Source organism: Elephas maximus, chromosome 4, assembly GCF_024166365.1.
Source record: "Elephas maximus indicus isolate mEleMax1 chromosome 4, mEleMax1 primary haplotype, whole genome shotgun sequence".
Lineage (NCBI taxonomy): Eukaryota > Metazoa > Chordata > Mammalia > Proboscidea > Elephantidae > Elephas > Elephas maximus.
The window spans coordinates 5047191-5062626 of record NC_064822.1 but is presented as its reverse complement, the minus strand read 5'-3'; positions in this window follow the sequence as shown (position 1 = coordinate 5062626).

Here is a 15436-nt window from a genome sequence, read left to right as displayed (position 1 = left end):
TGTGCATGCAGCTCACAGATTGTAAGCGTCTTAGTCATTTAGTGCTGCTGTAACAGAAATACCACAAGAGGATGGCTTTAACAAATGGTTGTTCATTCTCTTACAGTCTGGAAGGCTTGAAGTCCGAATTCAGGGCATCAGCTCCAGTGGAAGGATTTCTCTGTCAGCTCTAAAGGAAGGTCCCTGTCATCAATCTTGCCCTGGTCAAGGAGCTTCTCGGGCACAGGGACCCCAGGTCCAAAGGATGTGATCTGCTCCAGGTGCATCTTTCAGAGGTCCCCAACTCTCTGCTTGCTTCCCTTTCCTTTCATCTCTTGTAAGATAAAAGTTGGTGCAGATCACACCCCAGGGAAACTCCCTTTACATTGGCTCAGAGATGTGACCTTAGTAAAGTGTTATAATCCCACCCTAATCCTCTTTAACATAATCTATTCTTGCCTTATTAAGCACAGACAGAGATTAGGATTTACAACACAGGAAAATTACAATCACAAAATGGAGGACAACCACACAATACTGGGAATCATGGGCTAACCAATTTGACATATATTCGGGGGGTCATAACGCAATCCATGACAGTAAGTAAAGGAAGAGTCTCTGACTTCAATACATATATGCCCTAGTGATGAGATGTAAGTCTCTATGATGACTTTTCTAGATATTAAGATAACTTGTGATGAAATTAATATTTATGAGTTCAGATTTTTAGTTAAATAGACACAGACTCCACAACTAGATATTCAACTTAGCAGAGTAGTGAGGCCATCTCATTTTAAATACTACATTCTCTTAAAAATTTTTCAAAGAATTTATTTGTTTTAGAGAATATGTGTTTTCCTCCAACTGCCTCTCCCTACAAACACAGCCCATGATGTTATTCTTTTGACCCATGTCCTTGTAATACTTCATTGGTCACAGAATCTCTTTCCCAGCTGTAGCCACAGGCCAGATATCAGCTGATCTCTTTCCACTAGGATTATTGAGTGCATTTCAGGTTTGGAGAAAGTTTGTTTTTGCTTTTTTTTTTTTTTTTTTTTAATTTAAGATGGAAGGGTATTTTTCTTTTCTTTTAGTCAAGTATGTGCCTTCCATCTGTAGAAAACATCAACTTCTTTCAAGAGGAAGCCACATACCCAATACCATGGGTTTTATTTTATTCTATGTCCACAAAACAATCATACAGAGTATGCCAACATTATTATATTGGGGGAGGTTATTCAATCTAATAAACTCCATGTTGGGTATTGACATTCCAATTCAACATCATTGTATGTTCAACCCACCCAGGTTCCTTTTTTACATTCTCACATCCTGGGATGAGTTAAGGTCATGCCTACCTGACCTTTTCCAACCTTAAAAAATCTCAGCTATGGCATCTTTGTAAATGATGGCTTGAGTGAAGACATATGTTCTATAAACATACACACATACACACCTTCTCAAAGAAAATCAAATACATACAGGCCTACCAAAACTTAATTCAGGAAAAAAGAAAAAATACTAATGTGTCTTCCAAAAATGCAACAAAACTTGTTAAAATATTTTATATCTTCTAACTTATTTACCAGAAGTCCCTGGGTCGTGCAAACAGCTAAGCACTCAACTACTAGCTGAAAGGTTGACAGTTCGAATGTACCCAGAGATACCTTGGAAGACAGACCTATCATGTGCTTCCAGAAGGTCACAGCCTTGAAATCCCTATGGAGCAGTTCAGCTCTATACACATGGGTTTGCCGTAAGTCGAGATCAACTCCACAGCAACTAACAACAATAAGATATTTATCTAATTTACAATGTCTAATAAAGAATACAGATTCACTCAATTAAGAAACAAAAGATTATAGAGAGAGAGAGCGCGTGCATTGGTAAGGTTATTTGTAACTTAACAGCTTTAACCAGTAACAATGACTATTTGCTTTATGCTTGTATAGCTCAATGACCGCCTGTTCCAAAGGCAAATTCAATTCCTCACTATGGATTTACATGCAAGAAACTGCTTGGGTTTGTGTGAATGATGGAATCCAAGCTCCTCCAAGCACCTATTTGCTTCACTTTTTGCTGAACCTTATCATTAAATAGGGGGATGTTTGTGAAACATTTGAAGAGGATAATATAGAATTTTCCATTTCTCATAGTTGTGTCACTTCAGCTGATTATTTAGAGAAAAAAGAGGTCAAGTAATTAGAGTTACATCACTATATTGATTTGAAGAGGTTATTAAAGGATCACAGATTAATGTACAAAATTTGGACTAACCTAGGGAAGAAAGAAATTATGCATAGAATGAAAAGAATAATTTTATAATTTTATTCCTTACTTGATAAAAGAGACATTGGTCATATAACACTGAAAGCATGAGGTGATGAGCACTATGCACATGGTCCCCAAGGATTTTTTCCAGGTAGATGAAAGCCTTCATTTAACTTTTTAAGGTCAAGTAGGAGGTAGTTAGGATGATTTTTTGCTGTCTTATAGGAAGAAAAAAACAAACAAACAGAAAACAATAATTAGAGAAGTCTACAGATTGCAAGGTCCAAAAGTAAGTCTGTGTGAATGGAGCTGGTGTTATCTAGGAAAGAGTGGATAGTAATAAAAAAACATTGACAATAGAGCCAGGAAGTCCTAAATAACACAAGAGTTTAGTTAGAGTAACAGGAAACTAGGAAAATCAAAGTAAAACAATGATAAGGCAAAAAAATGATACATACATATATAAAAAAAATTCCCAGAAGAAAAGCAGATTTAACTTTTTTTTTTTTTTGTAATTTCATTTTTAAGATTCGAAAATAATCACTGACTGCAGGGTTAGATAGATTCTAACATAATTGTACCATCTATGGGCGACTATGGGTCAGAACCGAATCAATGGCAATGAGTTTGATTTTTTTTTTTTTTTATGATTTCCTCATATCAAATAAAGGGCCAAACATGCATTAGAAGGTAAGTCAACCATGCCCTTTTCTTCTACTAATCTTGTCAGTGGGCTGCCCCCTGCAACACACATATACACACACCAGAAAAGTACTCAGAAGCTAGACATGTGTTCTGTGGTCATTAAAAAGACAAAGGTTAGAAACAGGTGGAAACTGACCGTAATGACAAGGAGTACTGCCTATTGTGGGAGTGAGCTGCATTTCCCTCTGAGAGTTTGCCTTATGCTGGGTTCTCTAGAGAAACAAAGTTGGTAAAGTATATAAATATATATAAAGAAATTTATGTCAAGGAAATGCAGTTGTAGAGGCTGGAATGTCCTAAGTCCATGGTTCAGGATAGAGGCTTCTCCTGATTCATGTAGCCTCAGGGGCTGGTGAACCCAAGATCAGCAGGCCAGAGAGCAAGGCTCTCGCTCCCAGCCTATGAGGATCAATGAATCCCAAGATCGGCAGACAAGACTGTACAGGTAAGCTGCTAGCTCAAGCCCCAAGAACTGGAGGTCAGAAAAGAGGAGCCAATTGCAGGATCCAGAGTGAGCAAAAAGCCCCTAAGTCCTGCCAGAATGTCTGCTTATATTTGAAACTCCCTTTCAACTGCTTGGCTACTCACAGCAGATCCCATCATAGGGGTGATCACATATCAAATCTCAACAAGGAAGTGATCACAACATTACATGACTGCCAAAACACTGAGAATCATGGCCTAGCCAAGTTGACACACATTCTTAATCAGAGAGTCCTAGGGCACATATGTAGAAAGCATATGTGTGTGACGATAGCTCTTAGTACATTTAAATACGTTTTAAATAAACACACTTAAAATAGTAATAACGGAAGATTTTGTCTTCCTGCTTTTTAATCTTGCTGTTGTAATTAAATGAGCATTGTTTTGCAAAAGAAATTAATAACTAGAATGGTGGAAGAAAATTTAGAACCCTAATGCAGACCCATTTATAAATGGCAATTTAATGTATGTCTACATTTATATTTTAATGAAATCTAAACATTATAGTTTATTTAGTAAACCTAACTGACTTACCAGGTGGAAGAAAAAATATTACACCACAGATACATAAACAATGATTAAAGATATAAATGTTAATAATAATAATAGTAGCGTTAAGAAAAAAGACTGGAGAACTTTCAGGTGTTTAGTGGCTTTATTACGCAATAGAGAATTCACAAAAAAATTAGAGTTCGATAGATCACAAATTCTCTAAAACACTGAGTAAAGCAAAAATCACTCTGATAAATTAGGACTACTAACGTATTTTACAAAAATAACATGCACCTTCAACATTTGTTTGCCAACCACGTCCTTCTCTTTGGAAGGTATTTTCATAAACACACTATGCTAAATTTTACAGCAACATATTAGAAAAACTGCATAATAGCACCTCTGAAAATACCTTGTGGGTTGAGTTAGAGGTTGGCAAACAAATGTAGAAGTTGTGCTATTTGCATAGAAATATGGTATTTGTAATACACATGTACAGAAAGGAAGGAAGAAAATAGAACCTATTTCATATATATCCTGTTGAGGGATCCAGCACAATTCATTTAATTATCAAACTATAACGTTCCAGCAGTGCCAAGCTCCTAAGAATTACCTAAGAAAACTTTATTGCTGAGAAGTGCACAGCTCGTGTTCTCTCTCTCTTATTTAAATTCGAACTATAAAAAATAAATAGAAGTAGGGGGGCCAATATGGCTGACTAGGTAGACGCTACCTCGGATCCCTCTTGCAACAAAGACTCGGAAAAACAAGTGAATCGATCACATACATAACAATCTACGACCCTGAACAACAAACACAGATTTAAAGAGTTGACATGAATGACAGGGACGGAGAACGAACAAATACGGGGAAGCAGCGACTGTTTTCGGAGCCTGGAGCCAGCGTCCCAGTCAGGTAACCTTGGCGCCGGGCTTAGGACTGGGCCCAGGAGAGCTGAACACAAAATCTTGTGACGGCGCAAACAAGGGGCACAGCCCTACCTCCCTGAACTGACCCCGGGAGGGGGCCCAGCCGGTCCGCGTGGGTGGCGTGGTGACGCGGCTGGTGGGAGAACTCCCCGGGAAGCAGTGACTGGTTTTGGAGCCGGGAGTGCAGCGTCCCAGCCGGGGAACCTTGGCGCCGGGCTTTGCACTGGGCGCAGGGGAGCTGAACACGGCATCTACTCACGGCACAAACACGGGGCGCAGCCCTACTCCCCTAAACTGACCCCGGGAGGGGGCCCAGCTGGTCCGCGGGGACGGCGCGGTGGTGCGGCTGGCGGGATGAGAAGTCCCCGGGAGGCAGTGACTGGTTTTGGAGCCGGGAGTGCAGCGTCCCAGCAGGGGAACCTTGACGCTGGGCTTTGGACTGGCAGCGGAGGATCTGACCACGGCTTTAGTGGGCCAGACCCTCGGGGGCAATCTCCACAGAGCCAGCACACATAGGCGACAGATAAAATAGTCATCCCAAGGAAGATAAGCAACTTTGGCTATGTTCCGGGGTGCTACTCTCCTGTTTTTCTGAATCCCCCCCTCCCCTTCCCAGGTGGCTTCATTAACATTGGAATTTCCTGAGCCAGAGGGAGAACGGCTCCGGCTCCGCGGCGGCTTTGCTTTTCCCTTTTTTTTTGGTCTTTTCCTAACCCATTCTTCCGGCCTGAGAGAAGCAATGACAAAAAACCCAGAGACCAAAAATCCTTCCCTAATTGGACTAAAAACGCAGAACCAGCTCCAGCCAAGCATATATGATCCAAATCTCGGGCTTTCATCCTTACAGGGAACAAGGTGGCGGTTATAATCCAAAGGCAGTTCTGATAGGGATCTGACTGCATTTTTTTTATCGGATTTACTGGAAAAACAAGTTTCCCAGGTCTGATATCTCTGCTTATTCAACAGAGTCCCAACTGACCCACAACAGGGAACTGAGGGCTGAAGCTCCCCCCAGACCACCCAGCCTCTTGCCTTAGGGGTCTAAGGAGGGTGACACCTACCAATCAGTAGAGGTACTTACATTGGAGGCCTAAGGTACAGCTGCAGTGCCCTCCCACCAAGGTGCTATAGGAATAGAGACACACCTACCTCACTGACACTTGGGGGAAGCCTGTCAGCATCCTGCCCCCCCGGAGTGTGAACCCCAGCTGCCACCTGTATTTAGTCCCTCTTTTTGATTATTGTGATCTTTTACGTATTGACTTCAATGATTCCCTGTTATGAGCTTTTTTTTTTGAATTAATTTTAATTTGTTTTTGTGATTTCCCTATTTGAGTAGATATCAGGATGTTCTGTTTTGTGACCTTGTGTTGTGCTGGTATCTGATATTATTGGTTTTCTGACCAGACAATTTCCTTTAGTATTTCTTGTAGCTTTGGTTTGGTTTTTGCAGTTTCTCTAAACTTGTGTTTATCTGTAAATATGCTGCCTACAAGAGACACACCTTAGACTTAGAGATACAAACAAACTAAAACTCAAAGGATGGAAAAAAATACATCAAGCAAACAATAAGCAAAAAAGAAGAGGAGTAGCAATATTAATTTCTGACAAAATAGACTTTAAAGTTAAATCCACCACAAAGGATAAAGAAGGACACTACATAATGTTAAAAGGGACAATTGATCAGGAAGATATAACCATATTAAATATTTATGCACCCAGTGACAGGGCTGCAAGATACATAAATCAAATTTTAACAGAATTGAAAAGTGAGATAGACACGTCCGCAATCATAATAGGAGACTTCAACACACCACTTTCGGAGAAGGACAGGACTTCCAGTAAGAAGCTCAAGAGAGACACGGAAGATCTAATTACAACAATCAACCAACTTGACCTCATTGACTTATACAGAACTCTCCACCCAACTGCTGCAAAGTATACTTTTTTTTCTAGCGCACATGGACCATTCTCTAGAATAGACCACATATTAGGCCATAAAACAAACCTTTGCAGAATCCAAAACATCGAAATATTACAAAGCATCTTCTCAGACCACAAGGCAATAAAACTAGAAATTAATAACAGAAAAACTAGGGAAAAGAAATCAAATACTTGGAAACTGAACAATACCCTCCTGAAAAAAGACTGGGTTATAAAAAAAATTTTATTTTTATTTTTTATAGAAGACATCAAGGAGGGAATAAGGAAATTCACACAATGCAATGAGAATGAAAATACTTCCTATCGAAACCTCTGGGACTCAGCAAAAGCAGTGCTCAGAGGTCAATTTATATCGATAATTGCACACATACAAAAAGAAGAGCCAAAATCAGAGAACTGTCCCTACAACTTGAACAAATAGAAAGTGAGCAACAAAAGAATCCATCAGGCACCAGAAGAAAACAAATAATAAAAATTAGAGCTGAACTAAATGAATTAGAGAACAGAAAAACAATTGAAAGAATTAACAAAGCCAAAAGCTGGTTCTTTGAAAAAATTAACAAAATTGATAAACCATTGGCTAGACTGACTAAAGAAATACAGGAAAGGAAACAAATAACCCGAATAAGACGGATATAGAAGCATATAGACGGATCGTGTTTCTTTATCCAGTCCGAGACTCTCTGTCTCTTTATTGGTGCATTTCGTCCATTTACATTCAGCGTAATTAGAGATAAATAAGTGTTTAGTGTTGTCATTTTGATGCCTTTTTATGGGTGTTGTTGACAATTTCATTTTTCCACTTACTTTTTTGTGCTGAGACGTTTTTCTTTGTAAATTGTGAGATCCTCATTTTCATAGTATTTGGCTTTATGTTTGTTGAGTTTTTCTTGGCTTTTATTTTGAGTTATGGAGTTGTTATACCTCTTTGTGGTTACCTTAATATTTACCCCTATTTTTCTAAGTAAAAACCTAACTTGTATTGTCCTATATCGCCTTGTATCCGTCTCCTCATGGCAGTTCTATGCCACCTGTATTTAGTCCCTCTTTTTGATTATTGTGATCTTTTACGTATTGACTTCAATGATTCCCTGTTATGAGCTTTTTTTTTTAAATTAATTTTAATTTGTTTTTGTGATTTCCCTATTTGAGTAGATATCAGGATGTTCTGTTTTGTGACCTTGTGTTGTGCTGGTATCTGATATTATTGGTTTTCTGACCAGACAATTTCCTTTAGTATTTCTTGTAGCTTTGGTTTGGTTTTTGCAGTTTCTCTAAACTTGTGTTTATCTGTAAATATCTTAATTTTGCCTTCATATTTCAGAGAGAGTTTTGCTGGATATATGATCCTTGGCTGGCAGTTTTTCTCCTTCAGCGCTCTGTATATGTCATCCCATTGCCTTCTCGCCTGCATGGTTTCTGCTGAGTAGTCTGAACTTATTCTTATTGATTCTCCCTTGAAGGAGACCTTTCTTTTCTCCCTGGCTGCTTTTAAAATTTTCTCTTTATCTTTGGTTTTGGCAAGTTTGATGATAATATGTCTTGGTGTTTTTCTTTTTGGATCAATCTTAAATGGGGTTCGATGAGCATCTTGGATAGATATCCTTTCGTCTTTCATGATGTCAGGGAAGTTTTCTGTCAGCAGATCTTCAACTATTTTCTCTGTGTTTTCTGTCCTCCCTCCCTGTTCTGGGACTCCAATCACACGCAAGTTATCCTTCCTGATAGGGTCCCACATGATTCTTAGGGTTTCTTCATTTTTTTAAATTCTTTTATCTGATTTTTTTTCAGCTATGTCGGTGTTAATTCCCTGGTCCTCCAGATTTCCCAGTCTGCATTCTAATTGCTCGAGTCTGCTCCTCTGACTTCCTTTTGCGTTGTCTAATTCTGTAATTTTATTGTTAATCTTTTGGATTTCTGCATGCTGTCTCTCTATGGATTCTTGCAACTTATTAATTTTTCCACTATGTTCTTCAATAATCTTTTTGAGTTCTTCAACAGTTTTATCAGTGTGTTCCTTGGCTTTTTCTGCGGTTTGCCTTATTTCATTTCTGAGGTCATCCCTGATGTCTTGAAGCATTCTGTAAATTAGTTTTTTATATTCTGTATCTGATAATTCCAGAGTTGTATCTTCATTTGGGAAAGATTTTGATTCTTTTGTTTGGGGGTTGTAGAAGCTGTCATGGTCTGCTTCTTTATGTGGTTTGATATCGACTGGTGTCTCCGAGCCATCACTAAGATATAAAAAAAAAAAAAAAATTTAAATTTATTTTAATTAATTAATTAATTAATTTATTTTTAGTGGTTTATCCTATAATTGCTCACGGAGTCTTATCTTGTTTTGTTTTCTTTCAATATACGTGGATGGGCTATTAGATTGTGCTGAGTTGATTGTTGTAGCCCTTGACTTACTTATGACCTATTACCAGCTGGTTTGGGCTGTTGCCAGATACATATGCCTGAGTCTAGTCACTATTCTTGAGTAGAATCTGATTTGCGGTCATCAAGTGTGTGCTGCACCCTAACACCTATCCACCTCAAGAAGTAGTGGTGACAGTTGTGTGCACCAGATTCTATTAGCAGCTGGGGTTCACACTCCAGGGGGGGCAGGATGCTGACAGGCTTCCCCCAAGTGTCAGTGAGGTAGGTGTGTCTCTATTCCTATAGCACCTTGGTGGGAGGGCACTGCAGCTGTACCTTAGGCCTCCAATGTAAGTACCTCTACTGATTGGTAGGTGTCACCCTCCTTAGACCCCTAAGGCAAGAGGCTGGGTGGTCTGGGGGGAGCTTCAGCCCTCAGTTCCCTGTTGTGGGTCAGTTGGGACTCTGTTGAATAAGCAGAGATATCAGACCTGGGAAACTTGTTTTTCCAGTAAATCCGATAAAAAAAATGCAGTCAGATCCCTATCAGAACTGCCTTTGGATTATAACCGCCACCTTGTTCCCTGTAAGGATGAAAGCCCGAGATTTGGATCATATATGCTTGGCTGGAGCTGGTTCTGCGTTTTTAGTCCAATTAGGGAAGGATTTTTGGTCTCTGGGTTTTTTGTCATTGCTTCTCTCAGGCCGGAAGAATGGGTTAGGAAAAGACCAAAAAAAAAGGGAAAAGCAAAGCCGCCGCGGAGCCGGAGCCGTTCTCCCTCTGGCTCAGGAAATTCCAATGTTAATGAAGCCACCTGGGAAGGGGAGGGGGGGATTCAGAAAAACAGGAGAGTAGCACCCCGGAACATAGCCAAAGTTGCTTATCTTCCTTGGGATGACTATTTTATCTGTCGCCTATGTGTGCTGGCTCTGTGGAGATTGCCCCCGAGGGTCTGGCCCACTAAAGCCGTGGTCAGATCCTCCGCTGCCAGTCCAAAGCCCGGCGCCAAGGTTCCCCGGCTGGGACGCTGCACTCCCGGCTCCAAAACCAGTCACTGCCTCCCGGGGAGTTCTCCCACCAGCCGCGTCACCACGCCACCCACGCGGACCGGCTGGGCCCCCTCCTGGGGTCAGTTCAGGGAGGTAGGGCTGTGCCCCTTGTTTGCGCCGTCACAAGATTTTGTGTTCAGCTCTCCTGGGCCCAGTCCTAAGCCCGGCGCCAAGGTTACCTGACTGGGACGCTGGCTCCAGGCTCCGAAAACAGTCGCTGCTTCCCCGTATTTGTTCGTTCTCCGTCCCTGTCATTCATGTCAACTCTTTAAATCTGTGTTTGTTGTTCAGGGTCGTAGATTGTTATGTATGTGATCGATTCACTTGTTTTTCCGAGTCTTTGTTGCAAGAGGGATCCGAGGTAGCGTCTACCTAGTCAGCCATATTGGCCCCCCTACTTCTATTTATTTTTTATAGTTCGAATTTAAATAAGAGAGAGAGAACACGAGCTGTGCACTTCTCAGCAATAAAGTTTTCTTAGGTAATTCTTAGGAGCTTGGCACTGCTGGAACGTTATAGTTTGATAATTAAATGAATTGTGCTGGATCCCTCAACAGGATATATATGAAATAGGTTCTATTTTCTTCCTTCCTTTCTGTACATGTGTATTACAAATACCATATTTCTATGCAAATAGCACAACTTCTACATTTGTTTGCCAACCTCTAACTCAACCCACAAGGTATTTTCAGAGGTGCTATTATGCAGTTTTTCTAATATGTTGCTGTAAAATTTAGCATAGTGTGTTTATGAAAATACCTTCCAAAGAGAAGGACGTGGTTGGCAAACAAATGTTGAAGGTGCATGTTATTTTTGTAAAATACGTTAGTAGTCCTAATTTATCAGAGTGATTTTTGCTTTACTCAGTGTTTTAGAGAATTTGTGATCTATCGAACTCTAATTTTTTTGTGAATTCTCTATTGCGTAATAAAGCCACTAAACACCTGAAAGTTCTCCAGTCTTTTTTCTTAACGCTACTATTATTATTATTAACATTTATATCTTTAATCATTGTTTATGTATCTGTGGTGTAATATTTTTTCTTCCACCTGGTAAGTCAGTTAGGTTTACTAAATAAACTATAATGTTTAGATTTCATTAAAATATAAATGTAGACATACATTAAATTGCCATTTATAAATGGGTCTGCATTAGGGTTCTAAATTTTCTTCCACCATTCTAGTTATTAATTTCTTTTGCAAAACAATGCTCATTTAATTACAACAGCAAGATTAAAAAGCAGGAAGACAAAATCTTCCGTTATTACTATTTTAAGTGTGTTTATTTAAAACGTATTTAAATGTACTAAGAGCTATCGTCACACACATATGCTTTCTACATATGTGCCCTAGGACTCTCTGATTAAGAATGTGTGTCAACTTGGCTAGGCCATGATTCTCAGTGTTTTGGCAGTCATGTAATGTTGTGATCACTTCCTTGTTGAGATTTGATATGTGATCACCCCTATGATGGGATCTGCTGTGGGTAGCCAATCAGTTGAAAGGGAGTTTCAAATATAAGCAGACATTCTGGCAGGACTTAGGGGCTTTTTGCTCACTCTGGATCCTGCAATTGGCTCCTCTTTTCTGACCTCCAGTTCTTGGGGCTTGAGCTAGCAGCTTACCTGTACAGTCTTGTCTGCCGATCTTGGGATTCATTGATCCTCATAGGCTGGGAGCGAGAGCCTTGCTCTCTGGCCTGCTGATCTTGGGTTCACCAGCCCCTGAGGCTACATGAATCAGGAGAAGCCTCTATCCTGAACCATGGACTTAGGACATTCCAGCCTCTACAACTGCATTTCCTTGACATAAATTTCTTTATATATATTTATATACTTTACCAACTTTGTTTCTCTAGAGAACCCAGCATAAGGCAAACTCTCAGAGGGAAATGCAGCTCACTCCCACAATAGGCAGTACTCCTTGTCATTACGGTCAGTTTCCACCTGTTTCTAACCTTTGTCTTTTTAATGACCACAGAACACATGTCTAGCTTCTGAGTACTTTTCTGGTGTGTGTATATGTGTGTTGCAGGGGGCAGCCCACTGACAAGATTAGTAGAAGAAAAGGGCATGGTTGACTTACCTTCTAATGCATGTTTGGCCCTTTATTTGATATGAGGAAATCATAAAAAAAAAAAAAAATCAAACTCATTGCCATTGATTCGGTTCTGACCCATAGTCGCCCATAGATGGTACAATTATGTTAGAATCTATCTAACCCTGCAGTCAGTGATTATTTTCGAATCTTAAAAATGAAATTACAAAAAAAAAAAAAAAAGTTAAATCTGCTTTTCTTCTGGGAATTTTTTTTATATATGTATGTATCATTTTTTTGCCTTATCATTGTTTTACTTTGATTTTCCTAGTTTCCTGTTACTCTAACTAAACTCTTGTGTTATTTAGGACTTCCTGGCTCTATTGTCAATGTTTTTTTATTACTATCCACTCTTTCCTAGATAACACCAGCTCCATTCACACAGACTTACTTTTGGACCTTGCAATCTGTAGACTTCTCTAATTATTGTTTTCTGTTTGTTTGTTTTTTTCTTCCTATAAGACAGCAAAAAATCATCCTAACTACCTCCTACTTGACCTTAAAAAGTTAAATGAAGGCTTTCATCTACCTGGAAAAAATCCTTGGGGACCATGTGCATAGTGCTCATCACCTCATGCTTTCAGTGTTATATGACCAATGTCTCTTTTATCAAGTAAGGAATAAAATTATAAAATTATTCTTTTCATTCTATGCATAATTTCTTTCTTCCCTAGGTTAGTCCAAATTTTGTACATTAATCTGTGATCCTTTAATAACCTCTTCAAATCAATATAGTGATGTAACTCTAATTACTTGACCTCTTTTTTCTCTAAATAATCAGCTGAAGTGACACAACTATGAGAAATGGAAAATTCTATATTATCCTCTTCAAATGTTTCACAAACATCCCCCTATTTAATGATAAGGTTCAGCAAAAAGTGAAGCAAATAGGTGCTTGGAGGAGCTTGGATTCCATCATTCACACAAACCCAAGCAGTTTCTTGCATGTAAATCCATAGTGAGGAATTGAATTTGCCTTTGGAACAGGCGGTCATTGAGCTATACAAGCATAAAGCAAATAGTCATTGTTACTGGTTAAAGCTGTTAAGTTACAAATAACCTTACCAATGCACGCGCTCTCTCTCTCTATAATCTTTTGTTTCTTAATTGAGTGAATCTGTATTCTTTATTAGACATTGTAAATTAGATAAATATCTTATTGTTGTTAGTTGCTGTGGAGTTGATCTCGACTTACGGCAAACCCATGTGTATAGAGCTGAACTGCTCCATAGGGATTTCAAGGCTGTGACCTTCTGGAAGCACATGATAGGTCTGTCTTCCAAGGTATCTCTGGGTACATTCGAACTGTCAACCTTTCAGCTAGTAGTTGAGTGCTTAGCTGTTTGCACGACCCAGGGACTTCTGGTAAATAAGTTAGAAGATATAAAATATTTTAACAAGTTTTGTTGCATTTTTGGAAGACACATTAGTATTTTTTCTTTTTTCCTGAATTAAGTTTTGGTAGGCCTGTATGTATTTGATTTTCTTTGAGAAGGTGTGTATGTGTGTATGTTTATAGAACATATGTCTTCACTCAAGCCATCATTTACAAAGATGCCATAGCTGAGATTTTTTAAGGTTGGAAAAGGTCAGGTAGGCATGACCTTAACTCATCCCAGGATGTGAGAATGTAAAAAAGGAACCTGGGTGGGTTGAACATACAATGATGTTGAATTGGAATGTCAATACCCAACATGGAGTTTATTAGATTGAATAACCTCCCCCAATATAATAATGTTGGCATACTCTGTATGATTGTTTTGTGGACATAGAATAAAATAAAACCCATGGTATTGGGTATGTGGCTTCCTCTTGAAAGAAGTTGATGTTTTCTACAGATGGAAGGCACATACTTGACTAAAAGAAAAGAAAAATACCCTTCCATCTTAAATTAAAAAAAAAAAAAAAAAAAAGCAAAAACAAACTTTCTCCAAACCTGAAATGCACTCAATAATCCTAGTGGAAAGAGATCAGCTGATATCTGGCCTGTGGCTACAGCTGGGAAAGAGATTCTGTGACCAATGAAGTATTACAAGGACATGGGTCAAAAGAATAACATCATGGGCTGTGTTTGTAGGGAGAGGCAGTTGGAGGAAAACACATATTCTCTAAAACAAATAAATTCTTTGAAAAATTTTTAAGAGAATGTAGTATTTAAAATGAGATGGCCTCACTACTCTGCTAAGTTGAATATCTAGTTGTGGAGTCTGTGTCTATTTAACTAAAAATCTGAACTCATAAATATTAATTTCATCACAAGTTATCTTAATATCTAGAAAAGTCATCATAGAGACTTACATCTCATCACTAGGGCATATATGTATTGAAGTCAGAGACTCTTCCTTTACTTACTGTCATGGATTGCGTTATGACCCCCCGAATATATGTCAAATTGGTTAGCCCATGATTCCCAGTATTGTGTGGTTGTCCTCCATTTTGTGATTGTAATTTTCCTGTGTTGTAAATCCTAATCTCTGTCTGTGCTTAATAAGGCAAGAATAGATTATGTTAAAGAGGATTAGGGTGGGATTATAACACTTTACTAAGGTCACATCTCTGAGCCAATGTAAAGGGAGTTTCCCTGGGGTGTGATCTGCACCAACTTTTATCTTACAAGAGATGAAAGGAAAGGGAAGCAAGCAGAGAGTTGGGGACCTCTGAAAGATGCACCTGGAGCAGATCACATCCTTTGGACCTGGGGTCCCTGTGCCCGAGAAGCTCCTTGACCAGGGCAAGATTGATGACAGGGACCTTCCTTTAGAGCTGACAGAGAAATCCTTCCACTGGAGCTGATGCCCTGAATTCGGACTTCAAGCCTTCCAGACTGTAAGAGAATGAACAACCATTTGTTAAAGCCATCCTCTTGTGGTATTTCTGTTACAGCAGCACTAAATGACTAAGACGCTTACAATCTGTGAGCTGCATGCACACCATGTGACTTCCCCTAGTCACTTTCATTATCTGAGAAACAGATCTCAAAATCTCATACCTTTAATCAAGTGTTTAAATGTTATGTCCAGATGAAATGAATAGCACACATTCCGTCATTAAAAATGCATTTAATAACAGTTGGCTGCTCTCATTTCCCCTAGAAATACATTTTATTTTATCACCAAACTCATTGGT